At 37.8% G+C, this 24,064-nt stretch overlaps 1 pseudogene; it reads right to left on the reverse strand.

Moving 5' to 3' along the window:
- Positions 1 to 172: 172 nt before the first annotated feature.
- On the reverse strand, positions 173 to 3,726 carry LOC137949398 (uncharacterized; annotated as a pseudogene).
- Positions 3,727 to 24,064: the final 20,338 nt, after the last annotated feature.

Raw genomic sequence — 24,064 nt, forward strand, 5'->3', positions numbered from 1 at the left:
TGCCTTGAAGGAGCTTAGCAAGAAATCAATGAAGACAAAAATTTAACTACCCCGATGCAGGTTGGAGCCTACGACCTTAATTTATAAGTTTGGGTTGTTGGGAATTTAGTCTTCTATTTCCTAGGCTTATGAAAAGGAATGGCCTGTGAACTGAATTTGAGCCAATTACATGGATAGGGAAAAATATTTTTCTTAATTGTTCTTAAGGAATAAAATATTGAGTACAACCAAGGTTCATGATGGTTTCCTTAATTGCTCTGAGTTCAACCTTTTAACTCAGGTGCTCCGATTCTTCATCGAAACCCGCTCCTCAAATTTTCTTCCCAATTGGAAAATCTTAGGCATTGCGATTTGTTCTTCCTCGTCCTCATTTTCTACCGCTCCTTGATTCTTCATCGAAACCCGCTCCTCAGATTTCCTTCCCAATTGGAAAATCTTTGACATTGCATCTGAAGATATATGCAGCATATTTTAGGTAGAAATATAGAAACAACGACAATGATTTAACGTTAATAAAGAAGGGTATACATAGCTTTTCCAGTCAAAATTCTTCTTTTGCTATCTATGAGTGTGCCGAGCCTAGGTCACTTAGGGCAATGGACTTGGCGTCAGTACTAGACATCAACAACTCTCTTTCCGCACGCCTTCTATGTTGTCTTGCATTTTTAGCTCTCTTGGGTGCCAATCTTTCATCCCTCTCCACAAACGCCAGTCTAAACCTCTCAGCCATAGATAATTCCTTGGATGCAGAATCATCAGTCCTAATTACATCCTTTGAAGGTTGTGGCACAATTCCAACTGCCCATGTCTCAGGGTCAATATCCTTAACAACCTGCTCATCCATTGCCACATCAGAGAAGGCTTCTGGTGGAACTTTCAGCCCTCGAAAACCAAAAGGTGATGGCTTTGGGTTAACTACAATACGATTGCCAAAGTCTGCCTCAAGCGATCTTCAATTGTTGGCTGTCAAAGGGGAAACATGAAGGTTTACAAGCTTGAATCAGATATTCATCAACCATCAAGTAATATCGTTAGGCATACATCTTTTTCCATGTTTCTTGTTTCTTCTATATCACTCTGCTAATCTTACAATGGGTAAATGACAAAGCTCACTAAGAGTGAAGGGCATACCCATATGAGCCAACGAAGTGAGTGGGAACGATCAGTAATGTCAGTGCTATCTAATTCCTCCCAAGAATCTCCTTCAACATCCTTCAATTTTGGCATCAACATGTACACACAACTACGTGCAGTAAAATTGCTGTTGGGACACCCTCTGCAAATCATTGGATTTAACTTCTTTTCATTGCCTGTTATAAAGTTTATATCTAGTTAAAACCCAAAGGCTGCAACAATCTAATCTAAAAGGATAAAATCCACACACATGTACATTAATACCCGTCCGAACAATAACCTCATGTTCTTAGTAAAAGCAAAAACTATTTCCAAATATTGCCTTCAGCATATGTATAGTTGCAGATGTGGGCACACCATTCTCTCCTGTTAAATAATACAAAATACAGTTCAACGCAGTGACCAAGGGTAAGATCGTGGAGATTATCTTCTCCAGAATTCTCAACTATTAAAGATAATGAAACCAATCATAATACAAAAGAAGAGAAAGTACCCCCATCTTAATGTTTCCAATAGATGGCAATGCTTAAATAACTTGGAAACACCGAATTCCATAATTCTCTGACACCGGCTGTTTGAACATCAGAACTAGGATTCAAGGGAAAAAGACAGCGATGATTAAAAGCTCACCAAATAATTCAAGCGGGTTAAAAAAAAAAGTGATGATGCCTACCAAAGAGTTGATATGCTAACCAAAGCAAGAAAAGGCCAGGTACTTATATCAACAGCTCGTAAATTGTTGCATAATTCTACTACTTTTCCAAGGCCAAGATCAGTAACATCAGCTCCAGAGATATCTAGAATTTCCCAGGAACTTTCAGCTAAAAAGTCATAAGAAGTTGATCATTCAATAATTTTCTTCTCCTAGCAATAGCCACCAGTGCCATCTGTAATAGTTCAAGACCGCATTTAATAATCATGACTGGTAATTTTTGAAGAATTAAACACATAAAGATTGAGATATGTGAAAGTCATATAGATAAAACAGGAGTATCTCATACAAGCTTTCTCACTACAGGGTACAGGCAGTTCAAAGATTGCATATAAGGATCTCAGAAATATGAAAACGAGGTTCACTTTTCCTACCTTAGTATCTGAAGGAAATGATTCAACAATCTCACTAAGTTCTCCCACAATGTCCTCTAAATGCTTTCCAAGAACACCAAGACACGAACCTACCAGACTTCGAGGCTTAACCTTTCCAAGATGTGTCTCTGTGAAAAATCATAAGAATAGGCAAAAAAAGAAAAAAGGCTCAGCAGGTGCCAACTGGAAAAATCATTTATTATTCATATTCATATAATGCACCAAGATAAGAGAAAAGATGCAGAAAAGAAAGAAAAAAAATAATGGCTTCCCATGATTGTTAGTATGCTTACAGTACGAGCAGAATTCCTCTCAGATTTTTACAAGCAGAACCAAAGTAAATAATTTTTTACATAAAAAAGATCCCAATTCACCTAGAGTACAATATACGATTAATACTTTTATATTGCTGGGAAGGGATTGTAGTAGCTGCACAAGTAATCAACGTGACACATCAGCAGAGGTGAGTGTTTTCCTTAAAGTGGATGATAGCAAATGTAACCTTTTTGAATTTGAGTACTCCCAAAAAATAAATTTGAGGGTGCATGCATCAAGTGTTTTTCCCTCAAGAGACAGACAGTACGAAAAAAATATACCAGAATACACATGGAATTAATGGAAACAATTTCTTTCTATGGAGCTGAAACAAAGAAGGGAGTCTCATTGTTGACAACAGTAAATGGCACATGCAGTAAGAACAGCATGTGGCCAAAAAAAATTGAGCGTTATTCATGGAGATTAAAATGACCCTTGCAACCTCTGACAAGTGCCTATTCTTCCTCTTGGCTACCATTTTTGTTGTGGTATATACGCACATGATGTTTATTGTATAATGCCCTTTTTCTATACAAAATGTTGACAAATTTGAGGATAGATATTCCCTAGTGTTGTTAGATTGAAAAACCTTTGAGCATAAAATTGCATACACACCATTTCACAAAATGGTAGAAATATGGAAACAATTATATACAATCTTTTATTAAATAAAACCACGTAAATGAGAGTAGTCATTTACAAAAGTAACAACATATTGATATTGGGTAAAAACACTTGAAAAAAATTTTCAAACTTGTAGAGACAACCATTTTCTTAATTGTTTCACAAGTTGGCTAAGAACAATATATCAGTAAGAGTTTTTCCAGTCATTTTCTTTCTATCCGCATGTTCAGCCTGTCAGAAAGATTTTCATTATTTATTCAGAAACAACAAACCTTCTTCCAATTTCCCTTTCTTAAGCCCAAGCCCTCTCCCCAGTGCATTCAATAGCTCTCCAGCAAATTCTAGCCGAAGTTCGACCCCTTTACGAATCTTCAAGCGGCCATTTCCGCCCCCATCACCTGCGAAGCACATAAAAGCACTGCTAGCTCGCAGGCACGGTTCCGTGAAGCCTAATGAAGCTTCGATTCCTGAAGGGGAAGAATGCGAGGTTGGGTTGGATAAGAACTTAGGGTTTTCAAAGCAGTTCTTCACTAAATATGAATTGGGCGAAGAGGTTGGGCGGGGGCATTTTGGGCTAAGAAGGGAGAATTGAAGGGGCAGGAGGTGGCAGTGAAATTCATTCCAAAATCAAAGGTTTAGTCTCTATGTTAAATCGTTGATCTAGCAATCTTGGAAACCTTCACGTTACATCAAACCATTGATTTCATATTTATTAACGTAATTGTTTGTGGTTGATTTCATTTATTTTGGTTTGTAACCCCTAATGCAGCCCCTGGACAATTAAAAAAAAATTAAATAATATTATATTTATACTATAATTATATTTTCATATTATAAAATATTCTATAATAGTAAAGAATGTATTATTATTTAAAATGATTAGAAATCCATTAAAAATTATATAAATACAATCATTTAATTGAACTAATTGAATAAATTTATAATATTATATTTAAAACTTATTATTATCATATTAATTTAAGTAAAACGAGTGTGTTAAATTAAATAAAGTGAAATATATTTAACTTTAAACCAATAAATTTACTAATTTTACGTTGTAAAATAACTTATCCTTAAATTTTTATTGTCGAAATAGAGATTCAACTTTTCTTATTAAAATAATGATTACTATAGTTATTATGTTCATATATCATTTTACTGATTTTTTTATACTAAAAAATAATTTATTATTTTAAATTTTTTTTTATTATTTTATTAACTTAAAGCTTAATAGTATGTAACAATAGAAAGGAAGTTTAGAGCCCAAAAAAGAATCCGACTAAGCACACCGCGTGGGCTTACGTCAATCCCTCACCACTGTCTCTAATTATAAAATTATCATTTGTAATTAATAAATAATAGACTCTCTCTCTCTAGTCTCTAATCCCAATTATTTTTATAAAATAATTTTGTCTTTATTTAATTTATATATTCAGCCATTCAGAAATTTTACCATATTTTTCAAACCCTTTTTCTCAAGATGAGTGACCATTTCAACATTTTCTTGTTCCAAAAAAATAGAAAAATTTACATCATAGCTCTAATCATCCCGAAGTAAGAATCAATTTTTGATCCAGTAATGATTTAGTTTTTTGTGATATCTTTTTGGAACTATTTCAAGTTTCTTCGTTACGAATAGTTCTTCTTGCTTTATTCAATGTGAGACAACCATTGAAGAAGAAATTTTTTATGTCCAAGATAAGCAGTCTTTTTAGAAAAAAATATTTTTAGGTTGTAAAATTGTAGAATTCTTAAAGACATTATAAAATAATAAAACATAATTATTAGTTTAAATAATTGATTTTAAAAGATACTTGTCATAAAATATTAAACATATAAATAAATAAAATTTAATAATTTAATTTACCTAGAAGTTATTATTTCAGCTATAAAAGTATTTATTGATCATTTAGTAAAGCCAAAAAATTTATATAATTACTTGTAGAGACAAAACCGTTTTCTTGTGCATAGAAAACTTTACCATAACATTTCTTGATCAAAACCCTATTCCAACTTTTCCTCAGTATGGGAGAGTCATCTAACAACGCAGAATTGCTAGCTAACATCAAAGAGATGATACACGTAGAGCAAGAACATAGTGAAATTAGATTGGCAGCAAGGCAAGAAGAAACCAAGGAGCGTCTGGTTGCGTTGTTGGACAGTAGGGTCTCTCAACAGGTAAATTTACAAGTTGAAGTTTTATCTCACAGAGTATATGAAATGATTGGGGGAAGAAATTCAAACCCACGGGAAGGGGAAAGAAGCCCTGCGACCAGGCAAGGGCCACATTATGCTGGATGCACAGAGCATCCAATGCCATGAGGAAATATTAGTTTCGGAGGAGGGACAATTCTGAGATACACCAAATTGGAGTTTTCAAATTTTAATGGGTCTGAGATTGGCAGAAATTTAAAGATTTGTATACAATCTGGTTTGGGCCACCGGCTCAAAGCAATCCACTAGGGGATTTGGTGTTGCTGCACCAAACCGGTACTGTCGAACAGTATCAAAAAGCATTCCAAGAAAAGTTGGTCAAGCCAGCAAGGTTGTGAGGGTGGACCAACAAGTAGGTCTGTTTACAGCAGGCTTGACAAAGTCCCTACGCCTAGAAGTGGAACTCCTTGCTCCTATGGATTTAGCGAGAGCAATGAATTTGGCCAGAGTATTAGAGGACAAACACAAAATACAGTCGCGCAAGCCTACATGGCAAGGGGGACGACATACTGTTGGCGCCCACAACACAGGACTACCATGGTGTAATACTGTTAATTCTGTTACTTCTCAAACCCCTAAGTCGAGTCCTTCTCAACCAGCATTTATCAAGAAATTGAACAGAGTCGAGATGGAAGAGAGAAGGACCAAGGGATTATGTTATAATTGTGACGAGCAGTATACGTTGGGTCATCAATGTAAGAAATTATTTTGGTTGGAAGTTATTGATGAAGAGGAAGAAGTTCCAGAGGTCAAAGAGCCACAAGTGGAGGAACCAAAGATTTCTCTCTACGCCATCACAGGACTCCAGTCCACCACTACCATGTAGGTGTGCGCCTTAGTCAGTGAGCAACCACTACTAAGTCTTGTGGACTTGGGCAGCACTCATATTTTTTTGAGTTTCAATGTTGCCAAACATTTACAGCTACCCATACAACCTCGACCCATAACTTCTGTCTCGGTGGCTAATGGAGAAAAAGTTCAAAGTTATGGGATCAACAAGGCCAATATGTTCTCCATTGAAGGTAAACCATTTTTAGCAGAATTTCTCATCATTCCACTCGCAAGCTTTGATATGGTTTTGGGGATTAAATGGCTCCAAACGTTGGGACCAATCTTGTGGGATTTCGCTGCATTAACCATGACCTTTGAGCTAGAGGGCAACAAGGTCACATTATAGGGTTGCAAGGCACACCTCCCAGCACATTTACACGTACTTCAGCCGGAACTGTGTCCGCCTACCACTCTAGCAAATTTATTGGAGGACTTTATAGACCTCTTTCAGGAACCGACGTCTCTTCCACGATTGAGACATTGTGACCACCGGATTTGTTAGAAGGCGGGATCCGAAGAGGTAGTTGTGCGACCATATCGATACCCACACATTCAAAAAGATGAAATTGAACGTCAATGTCACCTCATGCTCGAACAAGGTCTCATCCAACACAGTACGTCCCCTTTCTCCTATCGAGTGTTATTGGTCAAGAAACATGACAATACTTGAACTACCGTGAATTAAATGCCAAGACGGTCAAGGACAAGTTCCCTATACCAGTAGTGGATTAATTATGAGACGAATTATATGGGGCTCAATTTTTCACCAGGTCCAAATGTATCCACTGGATATAGAGAAGACAACCTTTCGTACTCATCATGGCCATTTTGAATTCATCGTCATGCCTTTCGGTCTGTCCAATGCTCCCTCAATGTTCCAAGCGTTAATGAACGAGGTATTTAGTGCCTATCTTAAAAAAAATTAGTTTTTTTTATGATATATTAATCTACAGCAAGTCATGGGATCAACATTTACAACATCTACGGCTGGTTTTCATACTTATTAGAACTCATCATCTATATTTAAAACGTTCCAAGTGTTCATTTGGTCACCCTCAAGTAGCCTATTTTGGTCATGTCATTACATCAACAGGGTCACAGGGGATCCGGAAAAAATTTCTGCTATCATCCATTGGCCACAACCAAGAAATATTTCAGCATTACAAGGATTTTTGGGCTTATCAGGTTACTATCGCGAATTCATCCACAATTATGTGCCACTCTCAACTCCGCTATCAAATCTCCTCAAACGCAATGACTTCCAATGGAATGATACCTCGGAACAAACCTTCCAAACACTCGAACAAACTTTGGCAACAACTCTGGTATTGCAATTACTGATTTTGATGATATCTTTGTGGTGGAATGTGAAGCATCAGGAGGAGGGATTGGGGCGGTACTTCAACAATCTCACCACCCTATTGCCTACTTCAGCCACTAACTCGTAGCTCATCATCATAAGTGACCAGCCTATGAAAGGGAATTAATTGGCCTAGCAAAGGCAATCCGTCATTGGTGGTCGTATTTATGAGGACGTTTCATTATCATCCGCACAGACCACTACAGTTTGAAGTTTCTATTAGAGCAACGAATCTCAACTTCTCCACAACAGCATTGGATTACAAAACTCATGGGGTTTGATTTTACTGTGGAACATAAGGCCAACGCCTTGAACAAAGTTGCAGATGCCCTATCACGTCAGTCAGAGGAGACAACACACATTGCTGCCATTAGTCACCCAACACCTCTCTTGCTGGATTCAATCAAAGAGGACCACCAGAGCACACCAGAAATGAGGGAGTTGATGGAAAAAATTGCAGGGGGCACAATGTCCTCCCACTGATCAATTCAAGACAACATCATACAAGCACCGCATATATTTATCTTCCACGTCCCCTTTGGTAGCCATCGTAGTTTTATCATACCATGACAGCACTCATGAGGGCCTCCTTAAGACATTACAGTAGATACGGGGAGATTTTTACTGGGAAGGGATGAAAGCCACTATTGCAACATATGTGGCTGAGTGTCAGGTGTGCCAGTGGAACAAGGCAGAAAAATTAAGTCCAGTTGGGGTACTGCAACCACTAAATCTTCCAACACAGGTTTGTTCAGACATCTCTATGGATTTCATTAAAGGACTTCCTAAGGCTTCAGGCCAGCCTATTCTTTTCGTGTGGTTGATCGATTTTCAAAATATGCACACTTTATACCATTGGAGCATCCTTATACAGCAGCGCGAGTAACTCAAGTTTTCTTCGCAAATATTGTTCGTCTCCACGACATTCCGGAATCCATTATCAGTGATTGTGATGTGGTATTTACAAGTCATTTTTGGAGAGATCTATTTCGGTTATCTGGTACCAAAATAAAATACTCTTCCTCCTATCATCCTCAAACAGATGGCCAGAATGAGGTGGTGAACCGCACCATTGAGATATATTTACGGTGTTTTGTGGGGGACACCCCTAAACGATGGGTGGAATGCCTTGGGCGGAATACTGCTATAATACCTCTTTTCACACAGCATTTTAGGCAACACCTTTGAAAATCGTATATGGCAGGGATCCCCCTCAACTGCTTTCGTATACTCAGAGGTCCACCAGAGTGGACGCAGTTGACCAAGCCCTTCTCAATCGCGACCAATTACTGGAATTTGCTGGCCAATGTCTTTAAAAATCTCAAGCACGTATGAAAGCTTATTATGATTAGCATCACCGTGATATTCAGTACAATCAGGGAGATTTTGTATGGCTATGTCTCCAGCCATACCATCAACATTCAGTTGTGGGTACTCGGCACAAGCTTTCGCCTCCAGGTTATCCAGCGTGTGGGACAGGTAGCGTATTAGCTACATCTTCCTCTAGAGTCCAAGCTTCATAACGTCTTTCATGTCACTTTTCTCAAGCCATTAAAAGGTTCTACACCATTTTCAGTTTCTTCCTTACCACCTATTGAAGACGGTAAAGTTGATCTCACACCCACCAAAATTTTGAGTGCACGCTAGCTAGAAGACAAGACAGAAATACTAGTTCAGTGGAAACACACAAATGCCACAGAGGCCACTTGGGAAGATCTAGACATATTTAAACACGTCTACCCTACATTTGAGCTTGTGGACAAACTCTTTCTCCAAGGGGGGAGTGATGTTATAGACTCCATAGCAAGACGAGTCATCCAGAGGCGACGTGGATGAGTTGGTGACTCAAGGGAGCAGTGAAGTACCTTAGGCATTATATGTTTCTTTGTTTCATTATTTGCTAGTAGGTAAGCCATGAATGGCATTATTGTAATAAACTACATCTCGAGCTTCGGCATGATTGCTTTAAGAGGCTAACGAAAGGGAATGATAAGCTAAGCAGAATTTTAACCTAATTAGGGTCGGTGTTCTCCTTGACGAACCCAAGGTTCAAGACTCCCTTTGACGAGCCTGGTCATCCATCGTTCTTCAATCCATCTCCTCTCCATTCCATTCCGAGAGTACTCAATCCGTAACCATAGATCGCCCTAGTAGATCAGGACGTCAGGGTGTAAACAAAGATCCCTCAAATGACCTCTCTCATCATCAAATCACTCGGTCCATGGTCAGAGACCACAACACTAAGCAAGTGACAACAGCTAGACAATACACCCAAAAGACCGATCTGTTAGGTGCGGAAAGCTACCGCCTACAAGAGTGGACAGAACCACTCTGATACCTCCCCTCCCATTCTCTACTACCTCTCACGAGATTCTAACGTGGGATGTGGCGTGCCCAACTCTGATACCATGACATCGGCTAGCCAATACACCCAAAAGACCGATTTGTTAGGTGCGGAAAGCTACCGCCTACAAGAGTGGACGGAACCACTCTGACAGCAAGAACCACTCTCACTCAAAACACTCAAAGATTAGGAATCATTTTATCAGAGAGTTGGTTCAGACCAAGGTTATTAGAATTGAGTCCCCACTAAAAATTAATTAGCGAACATCTTTACAAAGCCATTAAGATTTGATCATTTCTCTAAGCTTTGGGGAGAACCAAGAATAATTAATCCACCTTGATCCACTTTGGTTGAAAAATATCAACTTCATGAACACATCCCACCTTAGTAGCACCAAAAGAGTAAAGGGGAAATCAAAAGATTATATTTTTGTCACTCTACATAGGTTAATCAATGCCTATTGGGTGATCGATCAATCGACGCAGTATGGTTGATCATTAACGATATCTTCACCCCAAATAATTTCAAAACCCTATTCCAACTTTTCCTAAGAGCTCCAAAGCCCTATTCCTCCCTTTCATTCCGACTTATTAACGATTCACATTCAAATCCGAGGCTAAAAATCTCTTCAGCCTCTCCGTCTCTCAAAAAAACAATTTCCACCATGGTGTGCACAAATGTCATAGCTAAGAAGAAAACCCCATCCAAGGAACTATAAATCATTGAAGACATGCAAACCCCATCCCTAAATGGCAGGAACATTCTGAATGAGGCAACAATGAGGTAGGTACTTCTCAAATTTTTTAAATAAGAGCAAAGTCGAACCGTACAAATCGACATGGGCTTTTGCATGAGGAAGATTGATGAATTTGATAGGATGTTTCCCTCCTACATGGGGTTGCTTGAATTGGATGACCTCGTCTATCCCCTACTAGTGAAGGTCTTCTACTCGAACCTTGAGATAAAAGAACTCGAGCCAAACAACTTGAAGATCTCTTCTTATGTGAAGAAAGCCATAGTTTCAATCCATTCTATGGAATTGAAAAACCTTCTCGAGACTACATTCATGGGGATGACCCGATATGTGAAGGAAAATTGGCCTATTGATCTTCACCTCAACTACCCTCAAAACATTCAGGACGCCATCATGTTAGTTTTCTGGAAGCAGGCAGGAAGCTCCTACGTGGTCAAGATCAAGGACCTCACGATGGCTCAATGTGTCATTATGGAAGTTGGCACTCATGTCCTTAATTTGAGGAAAGGACGTACTCGAGGTTTACAATCACCGATATATTCTAGATGTGGGAGATCACTTAGGGGGTACAACTTAACTTTGGATACTTCATGGCCAATCGGATGGCCAACGTAGCTATTAGTTGTAGAGCGGATGAACTTTCCTTCGCTCAAGCCATCATAGTCTTCCTCCAATGGAGTAGAGTTGATTTTTCAAATAAGGAATCAATGGGATGTCCATTGGGGAAACAAAGGTTAGCAAGTTGGCTTCCGCAAATGGTGAGGTTAATGGGTTCAGGAGGACTCTATTTAGAGAGACGGCCCTCAATGAGTTAGATCCAGAGACAAGATAAGTTCGAAGCCTCAAGCGGATCAATTCGAATACCCAAAGAGGAGACAAAATGAAGAAGCTACATCCTCCTCTACTAACAAATTATCTAATATTGAGAAATTAGTGGACGACATCTGGGTGACCTAGGTAGGGACTCTTGTGATGCAAGAACAATTGAAGGAAGGGTAGATAGAGCTACAACAGAGCCAATTGAGGTTGTTGATTTTCAGAGTTCCATAGATTAGCTCATGGAGAAAAAGAGGTAATGGGGAACCACCGGAAGATAATATGTAGGGACCCACGATGTGTTTTCTTCTTCATTAGGATAACTAATGCTGACAACAATAAGCAATAGAGAAGTCCTTCAATAATAATGTATCAGTCAAAGAGACACAATAGCAACAACAAATATGGGCATGGGCCCAAATAACACGTACCAAATAATTAAAATTCTTAATAAGGACAAATGAAATAAACCTCAGAGAGTCCATCTGAAAGTTGTGCACCAAATAATACGTTGACTGGGTAATAATAATCCGAGTAAATAAATGAGTCACACCTACTCACGGGAGGAATCGGTAGAGAACTCGGGACCCAAACCCGTATAACAAAGGCAAAGAGCAAGTGGGACGTGTCTGGTTGACCCGAATCTAAGTTGACCCGGTCTGAGTTGACTTTGTACGAGTTGACTTGTTAGAGTCTGATGCAGTAGAGTGGCTCAGATAAGAGCTTCCAAGCTTGGGACATTGGTTCGAACTAGCACCTCTCTTATTGGTAGAAAATATTCTTGCTTCCCTCCTATTTTTGTGGCAGAGAAAAATGAACCACTGAAACAACAAGAAGATCAAACTAAGATCGATTCTGGATTGATGGTAGATTACAGGAATGATAGCAGGGACAATTTAGCAATAGCTAGAAATCTTTCCAAACAAAGCAAGATTGGATCAAGATTGGAAATAATCTATTGGTATATAGGACCCAAACCCACACGACCAAGGAAGGCCTACATATCCAAGTGTATTAGAAGATGAGCCCAAGCCCATAAGACAAAGGAAGGCTCATACATCCAAGAGATGTAAAAGATGGAGTCCTAAAAATCAACATGGTATCAAAGCTTTGATTTTCAAGATTCCGACTATGGTTTTTCAGGATTCATTCTCCTCCGTTTAGGGTTAGAATTTTTTTTTTCCTCTCTTTTATTCTTTAGTCTTGTGCACTGGTTTTTTTGCTTTCATGTTTTGATTAAATCATGTTTTTTAATTTTTCATAGTTAATACTTCTATTTTTTTAATTTTACAACTAGTTTTCTTCTACCGCTACTCTGTCTTTGCTCAAATTCTGCCACTATCATCATATCACGACGGAGCAGTTCCAATAACTTACTAATTGTGGTTTTTATCTAAATTTTCTTGACTGGTCTTCCTCATGAATCTACTGTAAACCTTTTTTATGAGAAACGGTTTTCTCAAACGTGTGGTCTCAAATTTCTGGCAGTAGCAACTTCCGGCAGTTGATACTCCCTCGGTAACACGAAGCCATGAACCCTGATGGGAGGTTGGCTTCGGTTAAGTGTGGTTTTCGGTCCCCTGTCTCGACACTCTCATTCCCTTTCAGTTCAGTGCCATCGCCGTGAGTGCCAAGAGATCAGAAACACCGAGAATACAGAGCGAAGGAATTTGAAGCGTATGGAAAGAGGTATGATTTATCTTCCGTTTAATTCATAAAGAATTTCATGTTGTTATTAGAAATTCATGTTTAAGACTTATAGTTGGTATCAGAGCAGACCTCTGATCCAGCGTTTCAATTCTGAGAGACTTTGTTCGGTCTCTATTCTATTTTTTTTTTTTAAAAAACAAATTCCGCGCTCAGGCTTGTGGGCGCCGGGGCTCTGGCATCGGCGACAGCCAGCGTCGAGCATGATGCCGGCGCCGGCGACCATTCCGCACGGTTGCTGGCGCCTACCGCCGAAGGAGGCTGTCGCAGTACGCTCTCTGTGGGCTCACTGTGGCGGCTGTCTCGTGACGCCTGAGAACGTCGGAGACGCAGCGCCGACGCCAGAAACAATTCCGACCTGTTTTTCGGCGTCGACGACTTGAAAGAACGCCGACGAAGTTTTCTTCTACGCGCGGCTGGAGGTTGAAGACGACCTCAGGCGTGCAAACAAATTTGATTAAATTTATAAGGTATTTTTTTAAATACCATCGAGTTGGCTCAGGACGAGTTTTCTGCGACTCGCTGTTCCAACTCGGCAACCAGGACTCAGGTCGGGTTGACTCAAAAAAAAAAATCAAGTCGACTCGGACGAGTTGAATTGGCTCGCCATTCCTGGGCCGAGCCGAATCAGTGTATAAATTGAATTTGTGCCGGCGGGATTCGAACCCGCGTGTTGGGGAAATTATTTGCGCCAGTGACCATTAGGCCAGTGGCCGTTTGCTGTTCAGTATATAGGAAATTATAAATTTATTTCCTGTTACTGTTTATAATACAATTTTTGGCATATATGTGAATGCATGAAATTAAAGTTATGCATAATATTATAGTTTTTAATTATGCATATCTTATGAGCATTTTTGGTGCATAATGATAACATGTTTGTGTAAGTTACAATTATGCAATTCATGTTATTCTCATATATTTATGAGATTTAATGTCTAGTGATCCATATAATTTTTATTAATTAGAGAGTAGCCACAGCATCTTTAACTTAATAAAAATTATATATTATGATTAGGATCACATAAAGATTATTAGACATTAATTGTGACTAATTTTACTTGATATAATAAATTTTATCCCACAGGAATTTTTATTATATTTTAGTTTATTAGTTAGGATAAAATATCAAGTTATTCATAATTTACCCACAGGGATTATGAATTTATAAATAATTTGATAGTTTTATCATAAAGAAAAATTAAAAATTAATTGTAATTAATTATACTTAATATAATAAATTTTATCCCACAAGAATTTTTTTATTATATTTGAGTATATTAATTAGGATAAAATATCAAATTATTCATAATTTACCCACAGGAATTATGAATTCATAAATAATTTGATAGTTTTATCATCAAGTTTACTCATAAAGAATCTTGAATCTATTTGAATTAAAAAATATTTAGCCCACAGGCAATGTTTTTTATGTCAGTTGATTTGATTTTTACGTTGATTTTATAATCCACAAGAGAAGAAGTTGGACCCAAGGACCATTAGTGGGTATTTCATTGGATATGCTGAAAGGTCTAAAGGTTACAGATTTTATTGTCCATCTCACAACACTAGGATAGTGGAATCAAGAAATGCAAATTTCTTGAACATGACTTGATCAGTGGGAGGAATCCAACTCGGAACATAGTTTTTGAGAAGGATTATTCAGAATCTCAACCTTACACCTCAAGTGATAGATTGGTTATTGTTCACAGCACCCCTCAAGTACAAACTGGTATTGAACAACCAATCATTGAAGTTCCACAAATTGCTGACAACATTTCAATAAATCAAGTTCTTCAAGAGTTGCCAAACACTTTTGAACAACTAGTTGAACCACTTAATTCTCAGGAAAATGATGGTTCTACATTAAGAAGATCTACTAGACTCAAGAGATCAGCAATTCCTGATGATTATATAGTGTATCTGCAAGAATCTGACATTGGAACCGCAAATGATCCCATGTATTTTTTCGAAGCCATGAGTTGCAAAGAATCAGAATTATGGTACAATGCCATGAAGGAAGAGATAAATTCTATGAAGAGTAATGAAGTCTGGGATCTTGTTGAGTTGCCTAATGGATTTAAAGCCATTGGATGTAAATGGGTTTTTAAAACAAAGAAATATTCATTAGGCAACATTGACCGATACAAGGCACGACTCGTTGGTAAGGGATTCACTCAGAAAGAAGGAATCGATTACAAGGAAACTTTTTCTCCTGTATCTAAGAAAGATTCTTTGCGCATTATTTTGGCATTAGTAGCCCATTTTGACTTAGAGATGAAACAAATGGATGTGAAAACGGCATTTCTCAATGGAGATCTAGAGGAGGAGGTTTACATGAAACAACCTGAAGGATTCCCCTCTAGTGATGGTGACCAATTTGTTTGCAAGTTAAAAAAGTTAATATATGGATTAAAACAAGCATCCCGCCAATGGTATTTGAAATTCCATAATTTAATTTCTTCATTCGGGTTTGTCGAAAATATTATGGATCAATGTATATACCAAAACGTCAGTGGGAGTAAAATCTATTTTCTTGTTTTATATGTGGATGACTTTTTGCTAGCAACCAATGATAAGGCTTTTCTACATGAGGTGAAACAATTTCTCTCTAACAATTTTGATATGAAGGATATGGGTGAAGCATCTTATGTCATTGGCATTAAGATTCATCGAGACAGATTTCAAGGTATCTTAGGTCTGTCTCAAGAAACCTGTATTAGTATAGTGTTAGAGAGATTTCATATGAAAAGTTGTTCACCAAGTGTAGCTCCCATTGTGAAGGGTGATAAGTTCAATTTGAACCAATGCCCGCAGAACGACCTTGAAAGGGAACAAATGAAGGACATTCCATATGCTTCTGCTGTTGGAAGCCTAATGTATGTTCAAGTCTACACAAGACCTGATATTGCATTTGCTGTTGGGATGTTGGGGCGATATCAGAGTAATCCCGGGTTAGACCACTGGAGAGCTACAAAGAAAGTCATACGGTACCTTCAAGGAACCAAAGACTACATGCTAATGTATAGGCGGACAGACAATTTAGAAGTCATTGGTTACTCAGATTCTGACTTTGCTAGCTGTGTTGATTCCCGCAAATCAACATCAGGATACATTTTCTTGTTGGCCAGTGGAGCAATATCATGGAGGAGTGCCAAACAGACTTTGACCGCCACGTCGACTATGGAAGCTGAGTTAGTTTCCTGTTTTGAGGCTACTTCACATGGTGTATGGCTTAAGAGTTTCATTTCTGGACTTAGAATTATGGATTCTATCTCTAGGCCATTAAGAATATATTGCGATAATTCAGCTGCTGTTTTTATGGCCAAGAACAACAAAAGTGGAAGTCGAAGTAAACACATCGACATTAAGTATTTGGCCATAAGAGAACGTGTTAAAGAAAAGAAAGTGGTCATTGAGCACGTCAGCACTGACTTAATGATCACAGATCCTTTGACTAAGGGCATGCCACCGTTTAAATTCAAGGATCATGTTGTGAATATGGGACTTGGTTCCATTATGTAAATTTTGTCATTGTATGAACATTTCAGTGAAATTCTTAAATTAATGTGATGTTTTTTTCTCATCTTTATGTGCACTTTAATTTTGAGAAAATTCATCTGTGTTGGACCAAGAGTAAACATAGGGTTTATTCATACAGTATAAGTAATACATACATTGTAATACATGGAAGATACTACTCATCATTAGAGGACCTATCGCCATGATTCATGTATTTATTACTTAAATTCAGATTATCGATGGGTTTAAAATTATATTAGAAGTTTGGACCAAGTGGGAGAATGTAAACTGTTTTTATGAGAAACGGTTTTCTTAAACGTGTGGTCTCAAATTTCTGGTAGTTGCAACTCCCTCAGTAACACGAAGCCATGAACCTTGATGGGAGGTTGGCTTCGGTTAAGTATGGTTTTCGGTCCCCTGTCTCGACACTCTCATTCCCTTTCAGTTCAGTGCCATCGCCGTGAGTGCCAAGAGATCGGAAGCACCGAGAAAACAGAGCGAAGGAATTTGAAGCGTATGGAAGGGGGTATGATTTATCTTCCGTTTAATTCATAATGAATTTCATGTTGTTATTAGAAATTCATAATGAATTTCACGTTGTTATTAGAAATTCATGTTTAAGACTTACATCTACTAGCATACTTCTGATTATTATCATTGTTCTGCTATTGCTATGAATATCGCCATTCTATTGCAGTCGTGATTTATCATTCTACCAAGAAGCCCACTCTGCTCGGAAAGCACGTTGTTGTTCATCTTTGTTGGTGTCGTAGGAAACGACGACCCTAGCCTCCACTGAGTTACTGAGTTGTTGTCCATTATAGCTTCCAAAGAGGGGGAGAAAGAAAGTTTAATTTGCCTCTGTTCGACGTTGCGGGGAAGAAGATGATATTGTAGCCGGGTTTAAAAGCATATTTCAGAAACTCCTCTGTTTTCCATATTTATTTTTCTGCTACTGTTTGATATCAGAATCGGTAGTCTCTGGCTTGGAAGTTTCTATATGATATTTCTAGAAGGTCTCTTCTGGAGTGAAGTCTTTTCGAAAAGTCCACTCTGTCTGGAATCTTGCTGGCTGACGGGAAAGTTGCCTTTCGAGTTCTGTTTCTGTCGAGAGTCCTTCGGCATCGAGGAGGAAGAAGGTACTATTGCTTTATTTAGATTTCCTAAGTTTCAAAAATTTTATTGTGCCTATTCTAGCCCAACCAGATCGTCCAAATTCCTAGCAAACCCGTGAACTTGCCAACTCGAGCGTGACTTCTGTTCCTTACCGAGTCAACCTAGGCCAACTTAGACCGAGTCAACTCGGGTCTGGGTCAATCTGACTCGGGCCACTTATTTTTTGCCTTGGTATACATGTCTGGACCAAAGCTTAAACATATTTTTGTAGCGACTCGGATATATTGGTCTACTATTTGACTCGGCATGATTCGATAAATTTTTCTCTAGCTGGATTATTATTTTGAAGAATTAACAGATTATTCCTTGGTTAGCATATTATTTCGTATAGATATCGGCATTAGATTATTTCATGGGTCAATTTTATAAGGATTATTTTGGTTCGTGTTATATGGGCCCAAGCCCATTTCAGTTATTGTTATTGTGTCTCTTTGGAGGAGACATTATTATTAAAGAAAAGGTGGCCTCAACATCTTTTCTCATACCATAATTTATTTGACTCTCAAAAATGTCACGGTTGGGACACCATGAGAGTTGGTGCCCGGATTGGGACACCATCATTTATTTAACTCTAAAAAATATCATGGTTGGGACACCATGAGAGTCAGTGTCCGAATTGGGACACCATGATAAATAAGCCCACTTCCCCCCATTAATGTCATTTATTACTCTACCACTTGAGAGTCGTTGTCCTATGGAGGGACACGGTGGTGGAGGTGGACACTTCAAAACAATCCCGATAGACACACTACCTACAGAAGACGGAGTGTACCCTACATCCAGCATGACTTAAGACTAAAGTATGGAGCAATGTCTTGGAAATTAGGAGTGATTTTACTCTCACTTATATTATGCCAGCTGGGCATCATGAATGCGAGCACCAGCGTGAGGGGTGTTGGAAGATGAAGGCATATTGGAAGATATTCCATTTTATTCAAAAAATATTTTATACATCATTTGCAGCAAGTTGGGAGTTCATATTGTTCTCTCATCTCCAGCTTGAGGGGGAGTATTGGAAGATAAGACACGACCAAAGAAGGCACACATATCCAAGTTTGTTAGAAGATGGGCCCAAGCCCATAAGACAATGGAAGGCTCATACTTCCAAGAGAAGTAGAAGAAAGGCTTAAGGCCCATAGATCAAGGAGAAGGCCCAAAGGCCACATACAATGATGGCAGGATGGTAAATAAAGGGTCATCTCATAGAGATGGCATTGATATAATTAGGTTAAAGTTCCAGGGTTAAAACCCTAAACCCTAAACCCTAAGTTCCGGGGTATAATTGTAATACAATAGTTTCATTAATCTATAAATAGAGCTTCAGGGGGAGGGTTAGGACATCAAGTCCATAACCTCTTTTTCTCTGGTTTTCTCCCAATGAGCCATTTTCTCTTTTCCTCCATGAGCTAAATCCATGGAGTCCTGAAAATCAACATAATCTTCCTGAAATGAAATAACATAGTAACTTCCGCCAACGAGCATGAAATCGGTTGACACACAGATGAGTGAAACTTCTGCCTAAGAATGAAAATCAAACAATGCAAAGACTCCAACAATAATTACGGGATATTAGCAACAACTTTTGGGATTGAAAATCATATAGTCCCAGGCTGGTAATATTACGTTGTTAATCAAAGACAACCCAGAAAGGAATGGTAGAATCCGAAGATCAGTCACAACACAAAGTTGAGTACTGTACTTAGAGCTCTATTGGATAATAATATAATTAGTAACCAAATGAGATCATGTGGTGTTGATGTCAAACTAGGAGTGCCAGAGCCGAGACAAGTAGATAACATCATCAATAATCAATTACCAACGACATTCTCATAAACAGTGTTTGGACAACAAGGGTTTATATTGAAGCATTAACCATGAAATATATATATATATATATATATATATATATATATATATATATATATATGTGTGTGTGTGTGTGTGTGTGTGTGTGTGTAGTTTCTATCAGTCATAATAGTTTATTAGCCTAGAGCTAAATGACTTGACTAAAAGGCAACAAGACAGCCTCTCCCAAAACAGATTGTCACCAATGACAAGATAGTGAGGCTCCAACCAAAATCCCCTCTACCTGTCACAGTGAGTACTGGACAATGAGAAAATCCATCTTGCCTTCCCAACAAAACTTCTACTTCGATTTTTGCCTCATATTTCGGTGTTTCCTCTTGAGTCCTCATACGCTTCTTCTTTCACTACAAAATGCAACAAATAACCCATAAAAAAGAATAGTTGACTAGAGACTTAGTCACAGGATGATACAAATAGTAATTACATGTACCCAAAGATGTAAAAAATAGTAAATATAAAAATTTCTCATTCAATTTAGGTCAACATATAGGGATCAGTAGCATAGCTTGTCTAATACAAGAAAACAACAAGCTCTAAGTACAATATTGAGTAAGTCAAGGTCGTTATTGAAACATCTCGTTAAGCATGTCTCTGACATGCAAACTAAATCAAGAGGTTTACGAATTTGGGACAAGTTCCCAGCCACTATCGAATGTAAGACTATAATCCATGCAAACACTTGCATGATACCTGAGTTGTTTCAGCAGTGCAATTACACACCCAACAATGGCAGTTGAGAACAATAAAAAAATTGTGGAGATTATCACTGACGAGAATATCTTTGTTGCATGCCTTTTGATGAGCTTAAGGAAACAGATGAAAAGAATCATTACCACTGCTTTCAAGCACCAAACGAAAAATCAATAGTCAAGCACACCTGAGTTCAAGTTACCTTTATTTGCTTGAACATTGCAAAGGCGAATGAAATGATATCACCGGCACCTGGATTTGATGACACTTTGGTGAGGTAGTCACCTGCCAATGTCAATCCCAAAAAAAACTTGAGTATTCTGTTGTTGCTTCATATCAAAACTGAATTTTGTCTCTGGTGTATGTAAAATAGGAGTGCTTACCTAGAACCATGTATCCCAACATAGTAACTAGAAGTAAGAAAGGAAGGTGAGTTCAGTACTTGTCCCCAAAGTTGCTGGTACAAAAAGTGTCAGAGCAAATAAAAACAATTTTCACAAGAAAAATAATAAAACAACATAGATGAAATATATACCTAGAGTCCAATTAGCTTAACTACATGGGCATTACCACAACTTCCACTAAGAACGACTACACAATGAAAAAATTTAAAACTATTGATTAATATATATATAGAATACCAAAAAATAAAAGACAATTATCAATATTAATATTTAAATTTACAAGCACTCCAAGATTGCTACTTCATGGAGTGCTTGTTGGGGCATTAACTGGTAGGTTTTGACATTTTCTAACATTATGCCCCGATTGTTTACATCTACTACAGACATAGGTACCACATTCTCCTTTATCCATTTCTATACGTTTACAAACTCGTACACCCATATTAGGCTAATAGAGTTTATTTTTAGGAGGATAAAATCTAATTGAATATGTTTATCTATATGTTATTGTTGTATGCCAAAGGTCACACAATTTATTGAAAGCATAATTAATTTTTCCACACATTACAATGGCATGGGCACAAGGAATTTTTTTCCATTTGAAAGTGGGTGCATATACATGTCATTTCTCTAAATCAACTTGTTACAACCTTTCCTGATCCACACACATTTCATACACATCATCATGATGCTGACATACATGACATTCTCTTGTTGTATCCAGCTTAATTTTTTAGAGAAACATCAACAGAGGGAGTACATAATGATGTCATCTTTCCTGCAATTTCATGTCTTTTCACAAAAAAATGTATTCAATCTATAAAAGGTTGATACCACTAATGTTTGAATTCGAAGACTTCTAGCACCATTCAGAACACTATAAAAGCTCTCAAACATATTGGTTATCATCACACCATAGCGAACATTGCCATCATGTGCCAATGACCAAAACTCAGAACTCAATTCTCCTTCGGTCACTAATTCCTTCATTTGCTCACATTGTTGCCCAATCAACTCCATTGTATGATCAAATTCTATAATATTTTTCTTCTTTATTGCAGACCATATGAGAGCAGCCAAATTTTTATTTTTGAACATCTTCTTGAAATTAGCAACTAAATGACACATACAAAAACGATGAAAGCATCCTGGAGGTCGAAATTTTCTTTGGACCGCCCTTATCAAACCCTTTTGATGATCTGAAATTAGAGTAAATGGTATTATTCCTAGAATTAAAAAAATGATCTAGATAAGCTAAAAACCATTCCCAAGTATTTGATTTTCTGATTCAACAACAGCAAAAGTTAGAGGAAAAAGACTATTGTCCCCATCAAGAGTAGTAGCAATCAACAGACATGCAAAATGTTTTCCACATAAATGTGTTCCATCAGCACTAATAAGGGGTCTAAAGTATTGTAATCCTGCAATGGATGGCCCAAATACCCAAAATACACATTTAAATATTCTTTCATGGTCAAATTCATTACAACACAGTATATATTCATTAGCTAGATTCGACTTATTTATTGCATCTAAAAACTGTGGCAAAAAATAATATGATTCAACCCAATCACCATAAATTGCTTTCATAGGCTCGCCTTTTCTCTCCATGCTTTGTCATATGTGACATAGATATGATATTTATCTTTTATGATATGTTGAATATCATTAGGAGTCAAAGTAAATTGTGTCCTCACAGTTGGCACAATGACTTTACAAATGAAAGATGATATACTCTGATGATTATCACGATGAATAGAAGTATTAACACAAGTGTGATCTCCACCATACTTTCTTATCTTAAAATAATGAATCCTTCGATCAGATGATGCAAAAACACTCCAAGGGCAGCCATCACTGGCACATTTAATTTTACAATCATAACTGCTAGACCTCAATGTCTTATACTCGACATGTCTTTCAATTGAGTATTTTCTAAAAGAAATTGCATTTGGGACTTTTCCTCAAATACTTGACACACATTAATATCATTTTATGTTGAGTCTGAAATATTTATTATTTTAGAAACATCTTTGATACATCTAGTATTAACCTCCCAGGCATCTTGATATATATCTAGGTACCCAATTCCATCTATTTTTTCAATGTTACTACGAACCCTGACTTTGAATATCTCATCCCCTTCATGGTCAACAACTATTTATAATCAAAGTACATGAACCTCTATTTATAATAGAAAAAGGTAGTAGAGTCCAATTATAATAAAACTACCTTTGTCCCAATTACACCCAAACTCTAACACTTAAAGATAAGTCCTAGCATAATTAAATAACTCAATATAAATAGACGACAACATAACTCAAACTAGAACTCTTCTATGTGGATGTGACCATAAAATAAAGATGCCAACTCATGGCTATCTTTGATCTTCTAACTTATATGATAAAGATGTCAGCTCATGGTAATCATGGTGGGTCCTGCTTCTTATGGGCTTGGGCCCATCTTACAATACTCTTAGATATGTGGGCCTTCCTTGGTCGTTTGGCCTATCTTACAATACTCTTAGATATGTGGGTCTTCCTTGGTCATGTGGGTTTGGGCCCATCTTCTAACACTCCCCCTCGAGTTGGTGGTGAGAGAACATAATGAACTCCCAACTTGTTGCAAATGATGTATATGATCTTTTTGTATAAAATAACAGTCCTCTATATCTTTCAACACTCCCCCTCGCGTTGGTGGCTCTTCCATGAGGCCCAACTGGCATAAAATAAGTGAGAGTAAAATCACTCAAAGTCGTATGACATTGCTCCATACTCTAGTAGGTTGGAGCACACTCCTATCTTCTATAGGTAGTGGGTCTATACACAATGCTGATAAGTGTAATAAAACTCCTCCATCACCGTGTCCCTCCACAAAACAACGACTCTCAAGTGGTAGGAGTAATAAATGCCAATTAAATGGGGTATAACATATATGTTGTAATAAGTTCTTCCATCACAGTGATGTAACATAGATGTAGTAATAAACTCTTTCATCACGGTGTCCAAACCCGAGCACCGACTCTCTCATGTAGAAATTAATGGGTAACATAGATGTAGAAATAAGTTCCTCCGTCACGGTGTCCCAACCATAACAACACTCATAAGGTTACAATAAGGGTTGGCCCAAAGATACTTATGAGAGTCAAATAAAGGATGGTATGAGAAAGTATACTGAGGCCACCATTTCTTCAATAATAATGTCTCATCCAAAGAAACACA

Source organism: Aristolochia californica, unplaced genomic scaffold (genome assembly GCF_029961685.1).
Source record: "Aristolochia californica isolate CCGP_79_NKW_82.1479 unplaced genomic scaffold, dmAriCali1.0.hap1 SCAF_14, whole genome shotgun sequence".
Taxonomy (NCBI): Eukaryota; Viridiplantae; Streptophyta; class Magnoliopsida; order Piperales; family Aristolochiaceae; genus Aristolochia; species Aristolochia californica.